Source organism: Chiloscyllium punctatum, chromosome 20 (genome assembly GCF_047496795.1).
Source record: "Chiloscyllium punctatum isolate Juve2018m chromosome 20, sChiPun1.3, whole genome shotgun sequence".
NCBI classification, from domain to species: Eukaryota; Metazoa; Chordata; class Chondrichthyes; order Orectolobiformes; family Hemiscylliidae; genus Chiloscyllium; species Chiloscyllium punctatum.
Genome location: NC_092758.1, coordinates 5,441,376 through 5,462,917, shown reverse-complemented (window position 1 = coordinate 5,462,917; position 21,542 = coordinate 5,441,376). Strand labels below are relative to the sequence as shown.

General features: G+C 44.3%; 1 long non-coding RNA gene across 1 annotated transcript in view; it reads left to right on the top strand.

The window, feature by feature from the left end:
• LOC140491766 (uncharacterized) overlaps positions 1 to 20,669 on the top strand; it is a 29,167-nt gene extending 8,498 nt beyond the window's left edge. Inside the window, exons 2-3 of the long non-coding RNA XR_011963421.1 lie at positions 19,521 to 19,671; positions 19,917 to 20,669. This is a non-coding gene — a long non-coding RNA (uncharacterized lncRNA). The remainder of the gene's footprint in view (positions 1 to 19,520; positions 19,672 to 19,916) is intronic.
• The last annotated feature ends 873 nt before the right edge of the window (positions 20,670 to 21,542 follow it).

Genomic DNA, 21,542 nt, shown 5'->3' with positions numbered 1-21,542 from the left:
CTTTTATATCTTTGGCCTGACAGAAGAGGGTATAACCGGGTGAGAGGGGTCTTTGATTATGTTGGTTGTTTTCCCAAGGCAGAGGGGGTGTAGACGGAGTCAATGGATGGAAGGCTGGTTTGTGGGATGGACTGGGCTGTGTTCACAACGCTCTTCTCTGTAGCTTCTTTCAGTCTTGGGTAAGCAATTGACACTGAGATGCTTTGAAGGAGTAATGTGGTGCTGGAAAAACACAGCAGGCCAGGCAGCATCCGAAGAGCAGGAGAATCGACATTTCGGGCATATACCCTTCTTCAGGAATGAGGCTGGTGTGCCAAGCAGGCTGAGATAAAAGGTGGGGGAGATGGAATTTGGGGGAGGGGTGCTGGGAATACGATAGGTAGAAGGAGGTGAGGGTGAGGGTGATAGACCGGAGAGGGGGTGGGGGCGGAGAGGTCAGGAAGATGATTGCAGGTCAAGAGGGCGGTGCTGAATCCGGGGGTTGGGACTGAGATAAGGTGGGGGGAGGGGAAATGAGGAAGCTGGAGAAATCTACATTCATCCCGTGTGGTTGGAGGGTTCCTAGGCGGATGATGAGGCGCTCTTCCTCCAGGCGTCGTGTGGCCAGGGTCTGGCGATGGAGGAGGCCAAGGACCAGCATATCCTTGGTGGAGTGGGAGGGGCAGTTAAAGTGTTTGGCCATGGGGCAGTTGGGTTGGTTGGTGTGGGTGTCCCAGAGGTGTTCCCTGAAACATTCCTCAAGTAGGTGGCCTGTCTCCCCAATGTAGAGGAGACCACATCGGGTGCAGCGGATACAGTAAATGATGTGTGTGGAGGTGCAGGTGAATTTACGATAGGTATAGAAGAATTCATTGGGGCTTTGGAGGGAGGTGAGGGCGGAGGTGTGGACGCAAGTTTTGCACTTCTTGCGGTTGCTGGGGAGGGTGCCGGGAGTGGAGGTTGGGTTGGTGGGGAGTGTGGACCTGGTGAGGGAGTCGCGGATGGAGTGGTCTCTCCTGATCACTGATAGGGGTGGAGAGGGAAATATATCCCTGGTGGGGGGTCTGTTTGGAGGTGGTGGAAATGATGGAGGATGATATGATGCATCCAGAGGTTGGTGGGTGGAAGGTGAGGACCAGTGGGGTTCTGTCCTGGTGGCGATTGGAGGGGCGGGGTTCAAGGGCGAAGGTGCGGGAAATGGAGGAGATGCGGTGGAGAGCATCGTCAACCACGTCTGAGGGGAAATTGTGGTCTTTGAAGAAGGAGGCCATCTGGGTTGTTCGGTATTGGAATTGGTCCTCCTGGGAGCAGATCGGCGGAGGCGGAGGAATTGGGAATATGGGATGGTGTTTTTACAGGGGGCAGGGTGGGAGGAGGTGTAGTCTAGGTAGCTGTGGGAGTCGGTCGGTTTATAGTAAATGTCCGTGTTGATTCGGTCGCCAGAGATAGAAATGGAGAGGTCTAGGAAGGGGAGGGAGGAGTCTGAGATGGTCCAGGTAAATTTGAGGTCGGGGTGGAAGGTGTTAGTAAAGTGGATGAACTGTTCAACTTCCTCGTGGGAGCACGAGGTAGCACCAATACAATCATCGATGTAGCGGAGGAAAAGGTGGGGTGTGGTGCCAGTGTAGCTGCAGAAGATGGACTGTTCCACATATCCTACGAAGAGGCAGGCATAGCTGGGGCCCATGCGGGTGCCCATGGCTACTCCTTTGGTTTGGAGGAAGTGGGAGGATCGGAAGGAAATGTTGTTAAGAGTAAGGACCAGTTCAGTCAGTCGAAAGAGGTTGTCAATGGAAGGGTACTGGTTGGGTCAACGGGAGGGGAAGAAGCAGAGGGCTTGGAGGCCTTCGTGATGGGGAATGGAAGTGTATAGGGATTGGATGTCCATCATGAAGATAAGGCGTAGGGGCCCGGGGAAGAGAAAATCATGGAGGAGGTGGAGGGCGTGGGTTGTGTCCCGAACGTAGGTGGGGAGTTCTTGGACTAAGGGGGACAGGACCGTGTCAAGGTATGCAGAGATGAGTTCGGTGGGGCAGGAGCAGGCTGAGACAATGGGTCGGCCGGGGCAGTCAGGTTTGTGGATTTTGGGCAGGAGGTAGAAACGGGCGGTGTGGGGTTGTGGGACTATGAGGTTGGAGGGGGTGGATGGGAGATCCCCTGAGGTGATGGGGTTATGGATGGTCTGGGAGATGATGTTTTGGTGGTGTGAGGTGGGGTCATGGTCAAGGGGGCAGTAGGAGGAGGTGTCCGCGAGTTGGCGTCTAGCTTCAGCGGTATAAAGATAGGTGCGTCAAACTACCACTGCGCCTCCCTTGTCTGCCGGTTTGATGGTGAGGTTGGGGTTGGAGCGGAGGAAGTGGAGGGCTGCATGTTCCGAGGGTGAGAGGTTGGAGTGGGTGAGTGGGGTGGACAGGTTGAGGCAGTCAAATTCACCTGCACCTCCACACACATCATTTACTGTATCCACTGCACCTGATGTGGTCTCCTCTATATTGGGGAGACAGGCCGCCTACTTGCGGAACGTTTCAGAGAACACCTCTGGGACACCTGGACCAACCAACCCAACCACCCTGTGGCTGAACACTTTAACTCCCCCTCCCACTCCGCCAATGACATGCAGGTTCTTGGCCTCCTCCATCGCCAGACCCTGGCCACACAACGCCTGGAGGAAGAGCGCCTCACCTTCTGCCTAGGAACCCTCCAACCACACGGGATGAATGTAGATTTCTCCAGCTTCCTCATTTCCCCTCCCCCCACCTTATCTCAGTCCCAACCCTTGGATTCAGCACCGTCCTCTTGACCTGCAATCGTCTTCCAACCTCTCCGCCCCCACTCCCTCTCCAGCCTATCACCCGCACCCTCACCTCCTTCCACCTATCGTATTCCTAGCGCCTCTCCCCCAAATTCCACCCCTCCCCACCCACCTTTTATCTCAGCCCGTTTGGCACACCAGCCTCATTCCTGAAGAAGGGTTTATGCCTGAAACGTCGATTCTCCTGCTCTTCGGATGCTGCCTGGCCTGCTGTGTTTTTCCAGCACCACATTTTTCAGCACTGGTACTCCAGCATCTGCAGTCCTCACTTTCTCTTGCTTTGAAAGATTAGTGTGGGTTGTGGATACGCTGTGGCTACATTCCCAGAAGGCATTTGACAAAGTTCCACATAAAATTCTATTTCTAAAGGAAGGATGTTTGCAATATAGGGGTCACATCCTAGTGTGGGGGGAAGTATGGCTGACAATCAGAAAACATTAACCTTTTTCAGAGGGGCAGAATACAATAAGTGGGTCCAATAAAGACCTGTGCTAACGCTTCACTTTTCACCATTTATTTCAATAATATAAATGAGGTGATTGAGGTATGATGGCTAACTTTGTGGACATGATTTGGAAATGCCGGTGTTGGACTGGTACAAAGTTAAAAATCACAGAGGATTGAGCCCTCCACTATCACCTGATGAAGGAGTGTCACTCCGAAAGCTAGTGTGCTTCCAATTAAACCTGTTGGACTATAACCTGGTGTTGTGTGATTTTTAACTTTGTACCAAGATAGTTTGGAAACTAATTTGTGAAAGCAGATACAAGGATGCAGGTCCTTATAGATCAGTTAAATCCAGCAGTTGGATTATATTGTGGGAACATGTCGGTATAATACCTCACAGTGTAGATACAGAGAAGATGTTTCCTCTTGTGGGAGAATCGCAGAATGAGGAATCACTGTTTAAGAAAACAATTGGGGATCCTCCTTTTAAAACAGAGATTAATCGACTATTTTTCTCTCAGTGGATCATGAGACTCCAAGATGATTTTCCTGAAACAGGATGGGAGTGGAATGTTTGCATTTCTTTCAAGCTGAGGTGGTGGGGTCGGGGTAAGGATTTATTAAGAGTAGATGGGAATGTGAAGTAATCAGATCAGTAATGAAATCAAATCATTTAATTAAATGGTGCAGCTGGCATGAAGGGTTGAGCGTATGAATTAGAAGCATTCACTGATAAGCTGACTGTAGTAAAGCCAGACTACTGCATCTCAGCACTTCACAGTCAATTCTGAATAAGTCTGCTGTATCTGTAAATGATCCCAGATTTTTAGTACTCCATAAGGAAGTCAATTCCAAGAACAGATCCCTCTGAGTGGAGTGTCTCCTGATTTAGAATCTACCTCTTCCTTGCTGAATATGCTTCAAAAGTGAGTTCATGAATGTAATATTTCCATAGAATTAGTTATTTTTTTTGTCCTGATGAGAGATGGAGATCCTCTTTGACCCTTCCTTTCCGAGATGTCTCATTGTGGTAAAGGCCATGTCTTCACTTTTATCTTGTCTCTAATTCACTCTTGTTAACTGTACTGTTGTCAGTTCAGCTCTCACATATTCCCAGGTCACCTTCACCTGGACTCCATCACTTTTACCAACTGGTGAAGCACAGATATGCAGAAAGAGAACATATAAATGAAGATTGAATGTGGACAAATACATCATCCGTCGCTGATTTAAGCTTCAAGCTAAAATTATAAAGACTTGGACAATGTAGAGTCATACAGCATTGAAACAGACCCTTTGGTCTAACTCATCCATACTGACTACGTTTCCCAAACAAATTTAGTTCCATTTCCCTGCATTTGGCCCAAACCCCTGTAAACCTTTCCTATTCACGTATCTGTCTAAATGTCTTCTAAATGGTGTAATTGTACACACCTTAATCACTTCCTCAAGCAGCTTGTTTCATACACGCATCACCTTCTGTGTGAAAAAGTTGCCCCTTAGGTCCCTTTTAATTTTTTTCCCCTCTAACCTTAAACCTATGCCTCCTAGTTTTGAACTCCTTTACCCTGGAGAAAAAAAAAATCTTTGCCATTCACCTTATCTATGCACCTCACAATTGTATAAACCTCTATAATATCACATCTCAACTTTCTAAATTCCAGGGACAAAAAAACCCAGCCTATCCAAGCTCTCCATATAATTTAACCCTCTAGTCTGAGGAACATTGGATTTATTTAGATTAGATTAGATTACTTACAGTGTGGAGACAGGCCCTTCGGCCCAACAAGTCCACACCGACCCGCTGAAGCGCAACCCACCCATACCCCTACATTTACCCCTTCACCTAACACTACGGACAATTTAGCTTCACCAGTTGGTAAAAGTGATGGAGTCATACAGGTGAAGGTGATCCTTCCTACAGCAGGGTGACCAGAACTGTATGCAGTCTCCCAAAAGTGAACTCTGTACAGCTGCAACATGACATCCCAATGTCTATCCTCAATCCTCTGACCAATGAGGGCAAGTGTCTTCTTCGCCATCCTGTCTACCTGTGACTCCAATTTCAAGGAATGGTGCACCTGAACCCCTAGGTCTCTCTGTTTGACCACACTTCCCAGGACCCTACTATTAACTGTGTAAGTCCCATCTGGTTTGTCTTACCAAAATGTAACATCTCACATTTATCTAAATTACACTCCATCTGTCATTCTTCAGCCCACTGGCTCAGCCAATCAAGATTCTGTTGTACTCTTAGATAACTTTCTTCACTGTCTACTGTGTCACCAACTTTGGTGTCACCTGCAAACTTACTAACCATGCTTCCTGCATTCTTATCCCAATCATTTACAGAATGAAACTTATGTTTGTTGTCCTGCTCCAGAGACTGAGGTGCACACTCCAGACTGACTTCCCAGTGTGCTACTGATGGAGCACTGCAATCTCACAGGTGCTGTTTTTTGGGTTTGGTGTCAAACTGAGGTCCCAATGGCCGCTCAAGTTGATGTGATGGCCCTGCTCTGAAGAAGTGCAAGTGTATTGGCCTATATTTATTCCTCTAAGAACATCTCAAAGAGTGTATCTGACAACAACCTTCATCCCACTATGGTCCCAGATTAATGAGTTCATCACGTGTTGCAGCATTGGTTGTTTCTTCCTCTGCTTCTGCCTCTGAGCCCACTTTTGTCATCAGGATTCCCACCCATCCTCTGAGGACTCCTTCTCCCACCTCCAACACACCCTGGAGCCAGTCTGTTACCTGCCCGTGATCTCTTCATTTCCAACTGCCGCTGCAGCACAGACCACCTCATCCTGTCCACCCCTCTCACCCACTCCAACCTCTCACCCTCACAAAGCTCAGCCCCCCCACTCCCTCCACTCCAACCTTGACCTCATCATCAAACCTGCAGAAAAGGGGGGTGGCGCAGTGGTAGTGTGGCGCACCGACCTCTACACCGCCGAAGCCAAACGCCAACTTGTAGACACTCTCCCCTTGTCCATGACCTCACATTCCATCTCCAAACTATCATCTCCCAGACGATACACAACCTCATCACCTCTGGGGGTCTTCAACCTAATAGTCTGGGAATCCTGCACCGCCCAGATTTACCTCCTACCCAAGATTCACAAATTTCACTGCCCCGGTCAATCCATTGTCTCAGCTTGCTCTTGCCCCACTGAACCTATCTCTGTGTACTCTGACACCGTCCTGATCCCTTAGTCTGGGAACTACCCACCTACACCACCCATGCCCTCCACCTCCTCCAAGACTTTCGTTTTCCTGGCCCTGATGCCTTATCTTCACCATGGACATCCAATCCCTGTACGCGTCCATCTACCATGATGAAGGCCTCCAAGCCCTCCGTTTCTTTCTCAGTACCCAGCCAGTACCCTTCCAATGACACCCTCATCCACCTGGCTGAACTGGTCTTGACCGTCAACAACTTAGCCTTCCAATCCTCCCACTTCCTTCAGACCAAAGGGGTAGCTATGGGCAACCATATGGGACTCAGCTATGCCTGCCTCTTCATCGGTACCTGGAACAGTCCATCTTCCGCAGCTACACTGGCCCCACCCCCCACCTTTTCCTCCGCTGTATTGGTGCTACCTCATGCTGCCACGAGGAGGTTGAACAATTCATCAATTTCAACAACACATTCCACCCTGACCTCAAATTCACCTGGATAATCTCAGAACTTCCTTTCCTGGACCTCTCCATCTCCATCTCCAGCAACAGACTAACCACAGACATTTACTACAAACCCACCAACTCCCACAGCTACCCGAACTACACTTCCTCCCACCCTGCCTCCTGTAAAAATACTATCCCTTACTCCCAATTCCTCCTTCTCAGCTGCATCTGCTCCCAGGAGGACCAATTGCACCATAAAACATCCCAGATGTCATCCTTCTTCAAAGACTGCAATTTCCACTCCCACATGGTTGACGATGTCCTCCAGCGTATCTCCTCCACTTCCCGCACCTCCGCCCTTGAATCCCACCCATCCAATCACAACAAAGACAGAACCCCCACCCCTCCACCCCCCCCCCCCCCCCCCCCCCCCCGTCCGCACCTTCCACCACACAAATCTTTGGATACATCACATCATCTTCTGTCACTTCCATCACCTACAAATGGACCCCACCACCAGTGATATAGTTCCCTCCTCACTCCTATCTTCATTTCAGAGAGACCATTCCCTCAGCAACCTCCTTGGCGGATCCACTGGACTCACTGGCTCAAGCTCCACCCTGGCACCTTCCCCTGCCAATGCAAGAAGTGCAAAAACTGTGCTCACATCTTCCCCCTCACCTCCATCTAAGGCCCCAAAGGATCTTTCCATATCTGACAGAAAGTTACCTGTACTTCCATGCAAGTTATCTGCTATTTTCTTTGCTTCCGATGTGGTCTTCTTTACATTGGTTAGACAGGACACTAACTTGCTAATCGTTTCAGAGGACATCTCTGGGACACTCGCACCAACCAACCCCACTGCCCCATGGCTGAACAATTTAAGTCCCCCTCCCACTCCCCCAAGGATATGCAGGTCCTGGGCCTCCTCCATTGCCAAACCCTTACCACCAGGCATCTTGAGGAAGAATTCCTCAACATTGGAACCCCCGCAACCAAATGGGATCAAAGTGGATTTCACCAGTTTCCTCATTTCCCCTCCCCCCACAATATCCCAGTCCCAAGCCTCCAACTTGGCACCTCTCCCTTGACCAACCCTACCTGTCCATCTTCCTTCTTTCCCACCCATCTGCTCCACCCTCCTATCCCAACCTATCACTTCCACCTGCACCTTAATCGAACTGTCACATTCCCAACAACCTTACCCCTAGCCCCATTCCTCTCATTTATCTCTCAGCCCCCTTGGCCCACAAGCCTCATTCCTGATGAAAGACTTCTGCCTGAAACATCAATTCTCTTGCTTCTTGGATGCTGCCTGACCTGCTGTACTTTTCCAGCACCACACTCTCGAATGCAACAACAACTGAATGCTTCTGTCTGTGAGAGGTCTTTGTTACTTGGTGGGATGTGGCGTCACTGGCTAGGCCAACATTTATTGCCCATCCGTAATTGCCCAGAGCCCAGTTAAGAGTTAAATACATTGCTGTGGTCTGGAGTCACATGTAGGCCAGACCAGGTAAGGATGATAGATTTCCTTCTCTAAAGGATGTTAGTGGCCTAGATGGGTTTTGTCAACAATTGGCAATGGTTCCATGGTCACAAGGCACTGAATGAACACAAAATGGCAGCCGCATTTCATATTCTATCCAGGGGGCTCCAAAAGCTGGTGGTTTGTAATTGGGTTGGAAGCTGACACCAACTCTCCATCCCATGTAAATCCAACAGACTACTCAGTAATCGGTGGTGGTGGAGGGATCACAAATACTTCTCCTTTCCTGATGAAGGGCTTTTGCCCAAAATGTCGATTTCCCTGCTCCTCAGATGCTGCCTGACCTGCTGTACTTTTCTAGCACCACTCTAATCTTAACGCAAATAATTTTCAGTTGAAGAGGCTTTTATATTGAATTGAATTATCTTTATTGTCACATGTACTCAATTGAGTAAAGTGAAAAGTTTACAAGTCACCACTTATGGCGACATTTTCGGTACAAAGACATCCAAGTACAGATTCTTGAGTACAAATTATTCAGAAAAAAATGTAGAAAATAAAGAAAATGTCCAGCATCACGAACCTTCAAAACTACAAAATTACTGAAATTAATTAGAGAAATAAAGAAATAAAACCTATGAATAAGAATGCCTTCACGATTGTATAATAAAGAAAAGACATTTCAAAACATGAAAAATTAGCCTATTTCATAGATCTGGGCTTGAGGACCCAACACTCCCCCTGACAATACCCCCCCCCCCCCCAACCAATTGGACATTGGATAATAAAATAAGGTTTACTACAGAAGTGACTATATACAAGTATTTTGTTATTCAATAATGGGTATTCACTGACGGGGCCAGCATGTATTGTGCATCCTTAGTTGCCTTGGGTACAACTGAATGGCTTATTAGGCCTCTTCAGAGGGCAGTTAAGTGCCAACCACATTCCTATGGGTCTGGTTCAGCCAATCTTGCGAACAAAAACCACGGAATTGCTTTCCCAGTTTTGCCTCTTTCCTGACACCCATGCTTTTTTTTTCCTGTCTGCATGTGTAATGGGGAGTTTATTTCACTTGTTGATGGAACATGGGTTTCAATATTTATTGCCTATCCCTAATATCCCAGGTGATTGTCAAGAAACAACCACATTGGAACTGAAGTCACATGTAAGTCAGCTGACTTTGATCTCTGACACATAGTAACATTTACTAGCTGGTGGGAGGTAAAACACTAACATTCTATGAGGAGACTGTGTCCAACAGTGACTTGCTCAATCTGTGGCCACCTAACTGGAATTGCCAAAGACCCAATGTTCCCCGATGCCTGTGTTACATATCAGAGTTGGTGGACTTTCAGTTTAGCTCCTTGGTTAACTCTTTCATGCTCATTACTTTGTATTTAATTTTTCCTACATCACAGAAGCAGCTGCAGTTTAAATGCTCGCAGAGTACTTTGGTACATCCTGGGATTGTGAGAGGCACTTCATCAACGCAGTGTTTTTCTGTTTTGTCCTTGTTAAAGAAAGATTAGAGGAATAAATAACCAGCATAGAATTTGAAGGGGTTGTGATGGAAAGTCGAAGTTTGGAGTGCAGTGAGATGATGAGCACATTTAAAAAATAATAACTTTTCCAAAGCAAAACATCCACAAACAAATTTCTGATAAAGATTCCCAGTAAGCAAATCTTAGCCAAGGTACAATTTGCCGCAGGTTTAAGTCTGAAATCTAATTTCTTTTGTGCTTCAGGGAAAGGGTTTCCAAACAAAATTTGCATTCTATTTTCGAAGATATTGGGATTTGATATTTGCCTGTTTACTTGCTTCCTTCTCAAAAGCTGCCTTGTGACTGATCTGTGGGCTTCCAAATTCAACTTCACAGAATCACAGAATTATTGCAATGTAGAAGGCAACAACTTGGCTCCTCGTGCCAGCACTGGTTCTGTATCTCCTGCCCTTTCCCCATTTCTCTCCACTCCATTTCTACCCAAACAATCATTCTGTGCTCCTTTTGGGTAACTCAATTAAACTTGCATCAAAATTCCTGATGAAGGGCTTATGCCCAAAATGTCGATTCTCCTGCTCCTCGGATCCTGCCTGATCTGCTGTGTTTTTCCAGCACCGCACACTCGACTCTGAGCTCCAGCATCTGCAGTCCTCACTTTCGCCTGTGTCAGGATATTTTGGCAATTGGGCCTAGGTCAGATTGGGATGTCTGGTTGGCACTGACGTGTTGGACCAATGGTCAGTTTTCATACTCTATGACTCTACGATTGTGACACCACATTTGGGCCCATTCCAGTTCAGGTGAAACACGTCCAGTTTGTACAGGTCGCACTGACCCAGTAATCATCCCAATGATTCAAAAATCTAAAGCCGTCCCCCTTAATCCATGCCTTGAGCCATGACTTTATATCTTCCTATTCCCGTACTCAGTGAGGTGAGTCACTGAAATCTAATTAATCCAGAGATTATAGTCTGATTAATTTTTCTCTTAATATACTACTTAACTCTCTAAACTCCTGTTGCAGACTTCATCTGCAGAACTTATTCACAAAGAACTCAAATGATTAGTACTAAAGACTGTCACAGACAAGGTGACAAAAAAAATGAAACAAGAAAGGGACAAATCAAGAGAGTGGACAGAACTCAACTTTTTTTTCATTTTTAAAAAAGTTTTTATGTACACAATGCCAAATGAACAAATCCCCCAATGAACCAGTTAAAAACACTGTCCATTAGGTGCAGTGAGGCAAAAAAGGGGAAAAAAGTAGGAAAATAAGGAAGGAGTAAGGCAAAAAACACGTGGGAAGAACAAATGGATGGAGGATTAAGTCGATATCTTGTTGGTGGTGGAATAATGCAAGCAGCCCCTGTAGTGATCACTTCCCTGTACAAGCTTAGTGTTGACCAGGAGACACCGTGTGCTCCATCTCCAGGGACACCAAGAGAGGCAGTCAGAGCTGAATGCTTATGATTTTGAAAACTCTGTCACCAAATCACCCTCCTACCTAAGGAACCTAACAGGAATTACAAACATAGAACACTGGCAATATCAAATGCATAGATACTGGCATCAGACAAGTACCAGCCTCATTGTCATGCTGCTACTAGATCAGTTTATACACAGGGTCAAGCATGGATTGGACCAGAGTTCAGCTCAGGACTCCTCGTGCTCTTCTTTTGCATTCTCCCACTTTGTGCTTCCTTGGATATTTGCAACTTCCCTATTTTGCCTTGCCTTGCCTTGCCTTTTGCACCCCCATCCAACTCAGTCAGAGCTAAGAGGCTCCAAGTAATACTGTCCCCCTGTTGCTGTTCAATGTAAGCACACACTGGCCATGGTTATCAATGGCCATCAGTCAAGGTGATGGACATGTTTCTCTCAGACATTTGCCTCCACCATTTGCTAACAACAGACACAGAAAACATAACAGCATCTCCTTCCTAACACAGATTAGTACCTCACTTATTCACATTATTGATTAACAACTCAGGTAATCGCATCGAAAGTCATACATCCTTATCTGCTGATGACAGATCAGTGATTGAAGGCATTACAATCAGTGCAGCTGGCAGCATAACATTACAAAGGGATATTGATAGACTAAGTGAATGGGCAAAACTGTCCCGAACAAAAACAGAAATTGTTGGGAAAGCTCAGCAGGTCTGGCAGCATCTGTGGAGAGAAATCAGAGTTAACATTTTGGGTCTAGTGACCCTTCATGAGAACTTATGTTTCTGATTTCCAGCTTCTGCAGTTCTTTTGGTATTTATTCAATGTTTCAATGTAACAGTTTAACACGTTCAAGGGTAATTAATGATGGTCAGCAAATACTAGCACATCCAGTGAAGCCCACGTACCCCCAATGAACATAAAATCAGTGTCACTTGGAAGCCAGTTTTTGAGCAAAAACAGAAATTGTTGGAGAAAGTCAGCAGGTCTGACAGCAACTGTGGTGAGAAAGAAGAGTTAACAGTTCAAGTCCAGTGACCCTTTTTTCAGAACTAATGGTAACTGAGGGAAAGTTGGTATTTGTGATAAAGACAGGGAGTGGGAGTGGAGTGGGTGGGTGGATGCCAGAAGGGGTTAGTGATAGGTGGAAATGGAGCTCAGAGAGACAGAAAGGTAGTTGGCAGACCAAGGGATAGATACTGGGAAGCTAGGGAGAAAGAAAAGCTGAAAAGGAGGTGCAAAGATGTTCAGCGTGCTTGTCTTCATTGTTCAGGCATTTGAGTAAAGGAGTTGGAATGTTATTTTTATGTTCTATGGGACGTTGATGAACCCTCTTCTGGAGTACTGTGTCCAGTTCTGGTCACCATCATATAGGAAGTATATTATTAAACTGGTGAGGATTCAGAAGAGATTTTCCAGGATGTTGCTGGGACTGGGGGGTTTGAGTTGTAAGGAGAGGCTGCATAGGCTAGGATCATTTTCACTGGAGCATTGAGGGCTAACCTTAGAGAGGGTAATAAAATTATCAGGGGCAAAAATAAGGTGAGTGGTAGGTATCCTTTCCCTCAGGTGGCAGATTTCAAGAAGAGGGAGCATATTTTTGAGATGAGAGGAAAAAGACTTAAAAAGACATAAGAGGCAATTGTTTTACACAGAATGTGGTTTGTGTGTGAAATGAACTTCCAGAGGAAGTGATTGATGTGGGTACAGTTGCAATGTTTAAAAGACATTTGGATAAGAACATGACTAGGAAATGTTTGGAGGGATATGGGCCAAATGCAAGCAGGTGGGACTAGTTTGGTTTGGGTTTATGGTTGGCATGGACTGGCTGGACCGAAGGGTCTGTCTCGTTGCTGTATGACTCTATAATGGCTTGGCTGTGTCAATGGGATGACTAGGCCTGGACTGTAAGGGTGAGTAAAAGATGTGGAAAGTATTCAGCGTCGAAGATTATTGAATTTAATGTTGAGTCCTGATGGTCATTCTTCAGTTTGACTTTTCCTCGATCAAGCTCATCGTATGCCAACAAATCACTTGATTTAACAAAACAGGTCGCTGTGCAGAGTCAAGTGAAATGAATTTCCTCAGTCCTTTTCTGGGTTTGGGTCTATATTCCAGTTCCAACCCTCCAACATGGCACTACACTCTTGACCTGTGCATCTTCCTTTCTACCTATCCATTCCACCCTCCCCACCTACCCTATCACAATCACTTCCTACCTGCGCCCACCAATCACCATCCCAGTTACCTTTCCCCTTGCCCTACCCCACCATGTAATTTACCTTTCAGCCCATGTTCCGCTCCCCATTCCTCAGGAAGGGCTTAAGTCTGAACCATCAACTCTCTTGCTCCTTGGATGGTGCTGGCCTGCTGTGGTTTTTCCAGCACCACACTTTATCGACCTTGGGCCTACATGGCTACTAAGTCTGAAGAGGTGAGCATTTTTACAAGGTGGCAGTAAAATTGATTCCCAAACATTCTGCCAATCTTTGATTACCAGTAGTCCCATCACAGGCTAGAACACAATGAATCAATGCAATTGCACCTCACCAACTTCTTTGCTCATTCCCATCTATCTTCTCTCCTCTGTCTGCAACGTTCCCCATTCCAACCATAAAGCTGAGCACTGCTGGGAGCGAAATTAAACATTTTTAACAATTACTTTCTCCAGCTGCACGAGAAATTGAATGCAGCAGAGTTCTGAAAATTAGCTTCAGAAATAATTGATGAAACAAGCCCAGCTACATAGTGTGCTTTTCTCCTGAAATCATTCGCAATTACAGGGATTCGCGAGAAATAACTCACATTGATACGGCACTTGGCACATCCGCAGTGCATAGTAACTCACTTTACAGAAGTAGGTGTAGAAGTGTGGCCATTGTCATAATACAGGGAGTCACAGCAGCTAATTCATGCACAGCAAGATTCCAGGAGCAGCAGGTGGAGAATTGCCAGATGCTTTGTTCTTGGTTGTGTTGGGTATTTCCGCACTGTCGTGTCAGTCTGAGTCATATCTCAGATTCCGAAATGTAACTCCAAGTTCCCTTGTTTTTGTTCCGAAGTCCAGAACATTCCTACTGATCTAAGTTGACCGATAGTGAGGGAAATGCACTGTTTTCCACTAATGAAGTCAAGCCAGTGTTTATCATTGTCAGCGATTGTAAAAGGCTGGAATTTGGATGAAAAACCTTTAACAATATTTATTATTGGATCTGTGAGTTTATAGAACTGTAAACTTGCACATAACTTTAAAAAAAGCTATTTGGTCAAATTCTGCCGATGGTTTTTTTCTGAAAAACCTATCATCCTGTCTTTTCTCAGTAGCTGCTTAATATTTTATGTTTCAATAAAGCTAGTGGCTGAGTAAATGCTTTTGAAACAAACAGAATAAAGCATAATTGAGAGGCTGCAGAAGTAGAAGGCTTCGGACTGAGAATAAATAATCACATTAGGGAGTAAAATAATATTGTTTGGCAGATTTTATTTTTGAAATAAGTTAGAAAGAAAACAGTACAAGACATTTCATAGAAAATCAGTTGCTAAGGTGCAGAATTGCTTCTGAGGTACATAATAAATCACAAGCTGAACAAATAAATACATTGTTGTATTCAATAGAACCTATAATTATGCATGTTATAGTGAAGCTCAGTTAGTTGGACAGTTGAAATATGATGCTAGCGTTTTGGGTTCAATTCCTGCACCGGCTGAAGTTACCATGGAGAACTTTTCTTCCCAAATTCTCTCCTTACCTGAGATATGGTCACAATGATGATTAAGCCACCACCATGTGTTTCTGAACGAGAGCAGCCCTATAGGCTGGTAAGACTGCCATGCCTTCATCTTTTAATACTTTGCTAGGACATTTAAAAAAGGCAGCAATACTCTTTGTGCAATACACTTTTTGATGAGGTTCTGCAAGTTTTGATAATTATGGCAATCTTAGAAAGAATCAGACTCTTGTCAGTGAAATATTTAACAGAAGATTTCAGTCTTGAGGGAAGCTAGAGAAAAGTTAATGAATAATCTTGACAGAATGCGGGAAAGCTGACCATGGAGCATTGAAAGTCAAACTTATAATGGACAGAATCATTGTTAAAGTTATCGATGTCTGATGTATTACAGTTCAAATAGACTTAACATTGGAGAGTGTCTTTCAAATTGTGCTGGAAGTAGAAATCAGTGAAACAAAGAAATCTTGAGTGCCACAGAATCCATTCAACTTATAAGATCTAAAAAAACCTAAAAGACACAAGTGACAAGCCAACCCAAAGACTAGGACAGACAGTCGATAAGAACACTCGCACTTTGGAACAAGACATAGACATAGGCAGTGCACAGCTATTTACTTACAGATTGCTAAACCTCCATGGGAACTAACACTGACGTGTGATGACCAATCTCCATAGATTTCTTTAATTTTCTAATTTATACCAAAAATCTTTCACCTAGATATCTTTGCACCTAGCTTTATAAGGACTGTAATGCTGATCTTTTGACATATTTTTTCAGTTTTTCTAATTTATACCTAAGATTTTGAACCTTGGTATCTTTGTACCTAAGATGGTGCCAACAAAGGCAACTTTGTACACTTTTCACTATGTTCATGTATTCCTGTACTTGAGTAATGTGACAATAAAACCTAATTCTACTTCTAATTCACGATATGGTCATGAAGAAATTACCTAGCACAAAGGTTCATGACACTGTCATAAAGAAATTGGTTTAGAAATCCAGGCAAATGCTATTTTCAACAGAATATGCACAAAAGAAACTCATGAGATTAAAGCCTTCCCTTATGGTGTTAGGGTAACAATCTAGCTCAATAGGGAGAGGTCCCTCTGCAAAAGAAATCCATGTGATTAAGGGTCTTCCTGGTAAAGTTATGGTTTGGTTCCCTGGTTTAGCAGGAACAACATCTTCAGTGAAGGATATCCAACAGATAAATTATCCAACAAACTATACAAACCATGAAATGTCAAGGATAGCACTTGGGTCTAGACTACTCAAGCTAAAGACCGATCAATCTTCAAATTCCTCAGAGAGAATATTCTGGGAGAATTGTTACATGGACTTTTGGATTCTTTGTCATCATTCTGTCTGAAGAAACCTAGCTCATATTTTCAAGTGAACTGAAGTGAGGTCTTTTCACAGTTCTATGTGAAAATGGTAGCTCTGTGTTAGGAATGCCACAAAAGATTAATGAAATTATAATCATCGGTTTCTCTTAAGTGACAGCATGAGGGAACAATACAACCCTGGCCATCTTGCAGCTGAGACAGAACAAATGTTGAAGTAGAGAGGGTGTGTAGCAATATGTACAGGCTGTGGACTAATCTGCAAGGGGGTGCTGGATCCAGGCAGCCTTCGGCAATGTCTTTGAGATGCATTGACTAGGAACCGCATCTGCAAGTGGCATTGGATCTGCCACTCCCTGATAGAAGTGATGTCCTCCAAGGTTTGGACAACTCGCTGCACCCCAAGGCTGGGAGGCAATCCTGTGCCTTGATTAAACATTGTTGAACCAAACAGGCTTTTAACAACCATCGATAGTTGATTAGTTTTCAATTCCAAAACTTACCGATCTCATTTAGATTCCAACAACTGCCCTGAGTGGATTTGAACCAACACCCCTAGAGCATTAAGCTGGGATTCTGATCCAGCAACATTCTCTCTCAGCTGGTGGGTCCCTTCTTTCAGAAGGAGTGTAGATTCAAATATCTCTCAGCTTCCCCCTCACCCCATTGCTCCCTTCTCCCCTCTTCCAACCAATGGGAGTGCTCTCTCCAGTTGTGGAACCGGACAAAGAGAAATATTGATTGTGATTGGTGCACAAGCACTTCATAAGCATGCCAAGTCCTTGGCTGGGGAGGGAAGGGGAAATCTGGCAGGAAGATTGTGGCATGGGGTAATGTTAATGTACTTGTAATCCACAGGCCCAGACTAAAGTCTTGGGACAGGGTTCAAAACCTACTATGGCAAATGCATGAAATTTTGCAGTTATTAAAACCTAACCATGAAGATTAGCCTAACGACTCCCACATTGTTTATCATTTCAAACCCATCTTAGTGTTTAGCACTGCTGCAGCATAGCTACAGGGACCTGGGTTCAATTCCAGTCTCAGGTGACTGTCTGTGTGGAGTTTGTACATTCTCTTGTGTTTGTATGGGTTTTTGCCTGGCACTCCGGTTTCCTTCCACAGTCTAAGGATGTGCTGATAAGGTAGGTAGGCAATTTAGCATGGCCAATAGTGCGCAGGCTAGGAGGGTTACAGTGATAGGTGACAGTCTGGGTGGGATGCTCTTCAGAGGGTCGATGTGGACTTGATTGACATAATGGTCTGGTTCCACATTGCGTTGATTCAAATCCCCTTCATGAAAGGAATTCCACCATCTCTACCCAGTCTGCATGTGATACCAGACCTACAGCGATGTTGTTGACTTTTAGTACTGTCCTGGAAATTCAGAATGAGCAGGAAATTAGACCAACATCCATTCAAGAGTAAAGAAGTGATTAAGAAGCAAGTTACCCAGAAAACATTAGGTGAACTTCAATGTATCCCATCCATGGGAGGCTTTGGCTTGTAGACAATTGTTTCTTCACCCAACATGCAGTCCCTCACACCAGTCTGCATTGAAATTCATCTGCCAGGTGTCTGCCCATTTAGTAAAAACAATGACTGCAGATGCTGGAAACCAGATTCTGGATTAGTGGTGCTGAAAGAGCACAGCAGTTCACGCAGCATCCAAGGAGCTTCGAAATCGATGTTTCGGGCAAAAGCCCTTCATCAGGAAGGGCTGCCCATTTGGTCAACTTGTCAATATCTCTCTGAAATTGCACACCATCATTCTCCAACTCCCTATTCTCCCGAGGTCAGTATCATTTGTAGGATTAGAAATTTTGCCCTCAACACCCATCTCCAATTTGCTTATATAAATCGGAAAAAGCAAGGGTTCCAACACAACTTTCAACAGATCTCTGAGAAATTCCCGTCTCTACCCACTCTCCATTTCCTGTCTTTTAGCCAAACTTTAATCCATGTTGCCAAGGACCCATCAATCCCAAACATTTCTAATTCACTAACTAACCTCCCATGTGACACTGCATCAAACACTTTCTGAAAGTCCCAATGTACACCATCCACAGCACTACTCTCGTCCACTGCCTGTGTCACCTCGTCAAAAGACTTAACTAAATTAGTCAGACATGACTTTTTGCCCTTGACAAACCCATATTGACTGCCTAGAATAAACTTATTTTTCTCTAAGTGTATATTTATCTTATTCCGTATTATGGCTGCCACAGTGTTCGTACTGTTGATGTCAAGCTGACAGGTCTATAGTTTTCAGGGTTATCCGTTGTCCTTTACTTAAACAACAGTGTTACATTTGCAATCCTTTAGTCCCCACAGGACTATTCCTGTGTTCAGAGATGCCTGAAAAATATCTGTCAATGGCTCCACAATTGGCTCCCTTACCTCTCTTAGCAATCTAAGATGCATCCCAGTCAAACCTGGTGACCTCTCTACCTGGAGTGCTGTCAGCCTTTTTAACATCTCTTTATTGTTAAACTGCTCCGTTGCTGAGCACCCACATTTTCATCTGGACCATTGACACCATTTTCTAATTTAGTAAAGATAGAAACAATGAATACTTTGTACCCCTTCCATACCCATTACTTCAGTAAGCAGCACACCATTTTTAATCCCTATGGGACCCACTCAGTCCTTCTCTAATCTTTTGTTGTTAATATGTTTGAAGAACATTTTACATTTGTTTTAGCCCAGACTGCCATCCTTTCCTCATCTTTCCTCTGAACCTTCCTCATTGCAGCCTTAACCTCCCTCCTGCATTTGAGACACTCTCAGATTCATAGAGATATACAGCATGGAAAGAGACCCTTCAGTCCAACTTGTCCATACCAACCAGATATCCTCAAATTAATCTCATTCCATTTTCCAGCATTTGACCCGTATTCCTCTAAACCTTTCCTGACTTCTATTGCTATTGTTATTCTGGTGTGTATCATATGTCTTCTTTCTCTTCCTGATTTTCTCATCATTACTTATCCAGGGTACTCTTGCTTTGGCTATTCCCTTTGGACCTAGCTTGCACCCTATTCATCTCCCTTTTGAAAGTCTTCTCGTTTCCATCCAGTGTTTTATCCACCAAATGCATTTCCAATCAACAAACCTTCTGTCTCACTTGCAGCAATCTCGTTGGAGTGGTGAGTGGGTGACAATAAGATCAAGGATTGGTTCTGACATCCTTCAGTGCCTAACAGCTCAAACCATTCATCTCGATACGTGGGCAAGAGACTCGAAGGCTGTCGTGTGCCTGAGGAATTCCAGTTTGAAACAGGGTAAGGGAAAAAACAATGGGAATAAACACTGCTGAAATAGATATGCAGCAGGTGGCACTATGGTGTATGTTGAAGAGTCCCAAATCTCTGGTGGGTGATATGAGTGATAATATTCATAAGCACAAAGTGAAGTTTTACGCAGCATGCCAGATTATAATTTAAACAGCCTCTTCAATCGGGGTTATGCTTGTTGAACTCTTCAAAACTGCATGTTCTCTAATGCCTAATATTCTATCCTTCTGTAGATATAAGACAATACAATCAATGTAAGCCTGGGCTGGATCCCACTCTCTCTCCCAGATTTACTTCAACATTATGGGTCTGTTCAAAATGAAGTCCCAGAGGGTAAAGCAAGGTCTGCTTCGAATAATTTACTGCAACCGGAGTGTTTTAAAAGGATTCAAATTTTTTCAGTACATTGTTTACTGTATAGTACACTTGGATGTGCAGCATCTGTGAAATGAGAAGTATTTTATCACGTAATTGTGAGTTGATGTTGTCTAATTACAGTATTCACTGTCAGTGGCTGTGACAGTGTATTTAGTAAGAGGGACAGATTAAAATTCATTGGATTCAGTCTTTAATGAGACCAATTACTTTTACCAATAGACCTGATATTTTCAAAAGAGCACAGTCAAAAATCATTATCTCTAATCTGAGCCCAGGAATATCTACAGAATCTCATCACCCACTGACCATCAACAGACGCCAAGCTCTTCATCAGATATTTCTTCAAATAATTGCTGCACAGTTATGTTAATTCTCTTGCTATTTTCTGCTGATACTTCTGTCTCTAAGTTTTTCCCTTTTTTTGTTGAAATTAATACAAAGAATGACATGCTTAAGAATACTTTTGCTCTGTTCAATCAACACTGGACAGTTTGATTAAAAAAAAGGCAAGAGAAGTGCTGAAATTAAATTTCTCAATATCTGTAACAAATGCTTTCACACTTCCATATATAATCACACTGATGTTACCAAATGTAATAAAAGCTTTATTAAAATACTTGGCTAAAGGATTTGAGGTGTGAGACTAATGCTTGGGCGCAGAGGATGTGGGGAGAGGGAGCCGCTCCTGCTAATGAGGAAGACAAGGGTGCAGTAGGAGTACACACTCTTGAGTGGATGAGATGAAGGCAAACAGGAGTGACCTTCAGAGATGAGGGAGGGCTGATCACGTGGCACTGTGAGGAGTTCACACATCTTCAGAAATATTCTCATGTAATTATGCTTCACGTGATGTAATCTTTCCACACGCTTGAGAGCTGAGCATTCGATGTTTGGCCACACCAAGAGAAGGCCAAGACTAACTAGAAAATGCTGGGAGAAAGTGAGGACTGCCAATGCTGAGAATTCCCCATGCAGGGCTCTTGCCCGAAATGTCAATTCACTTGCTCCACGGTTGTTGCCTGACCTGCTGTGCTTTGCCAGCACCACATGCTCAATAACCATGCCCTTCTCCGCAGTCATTTGCAGGGAGAGATGAGATTCTGTTCCACGTGTTATCCAAAAGAAGGATGTTTGAAGCTGAATGTTCATTCTTCCATACTTTTGTCAAATGATACTTGACCCACTCAATGTTAAACCAAGGCCTTACTTGTTCTCCAGTATGAGTCAGCAATTCTTCAAGTACAAGTAGATCAGGGACATTAAGACACATTACTTGTCACAACTGTATCTCAGATTGAGTTGGTGGTGACCTAATTCACTGCCATGTTTTCTATTTGCTACACTTCATGTGAAAATCCTTAATCATAAAGTTCTTTCTTGGGACATCTTCACACCCTTTGTACTTCTTCCAAGTCAATGAGTCATGCTCAACATAATGATTTTTGTCTTTATGATGACTACAAATACACGTTAATTTTAAA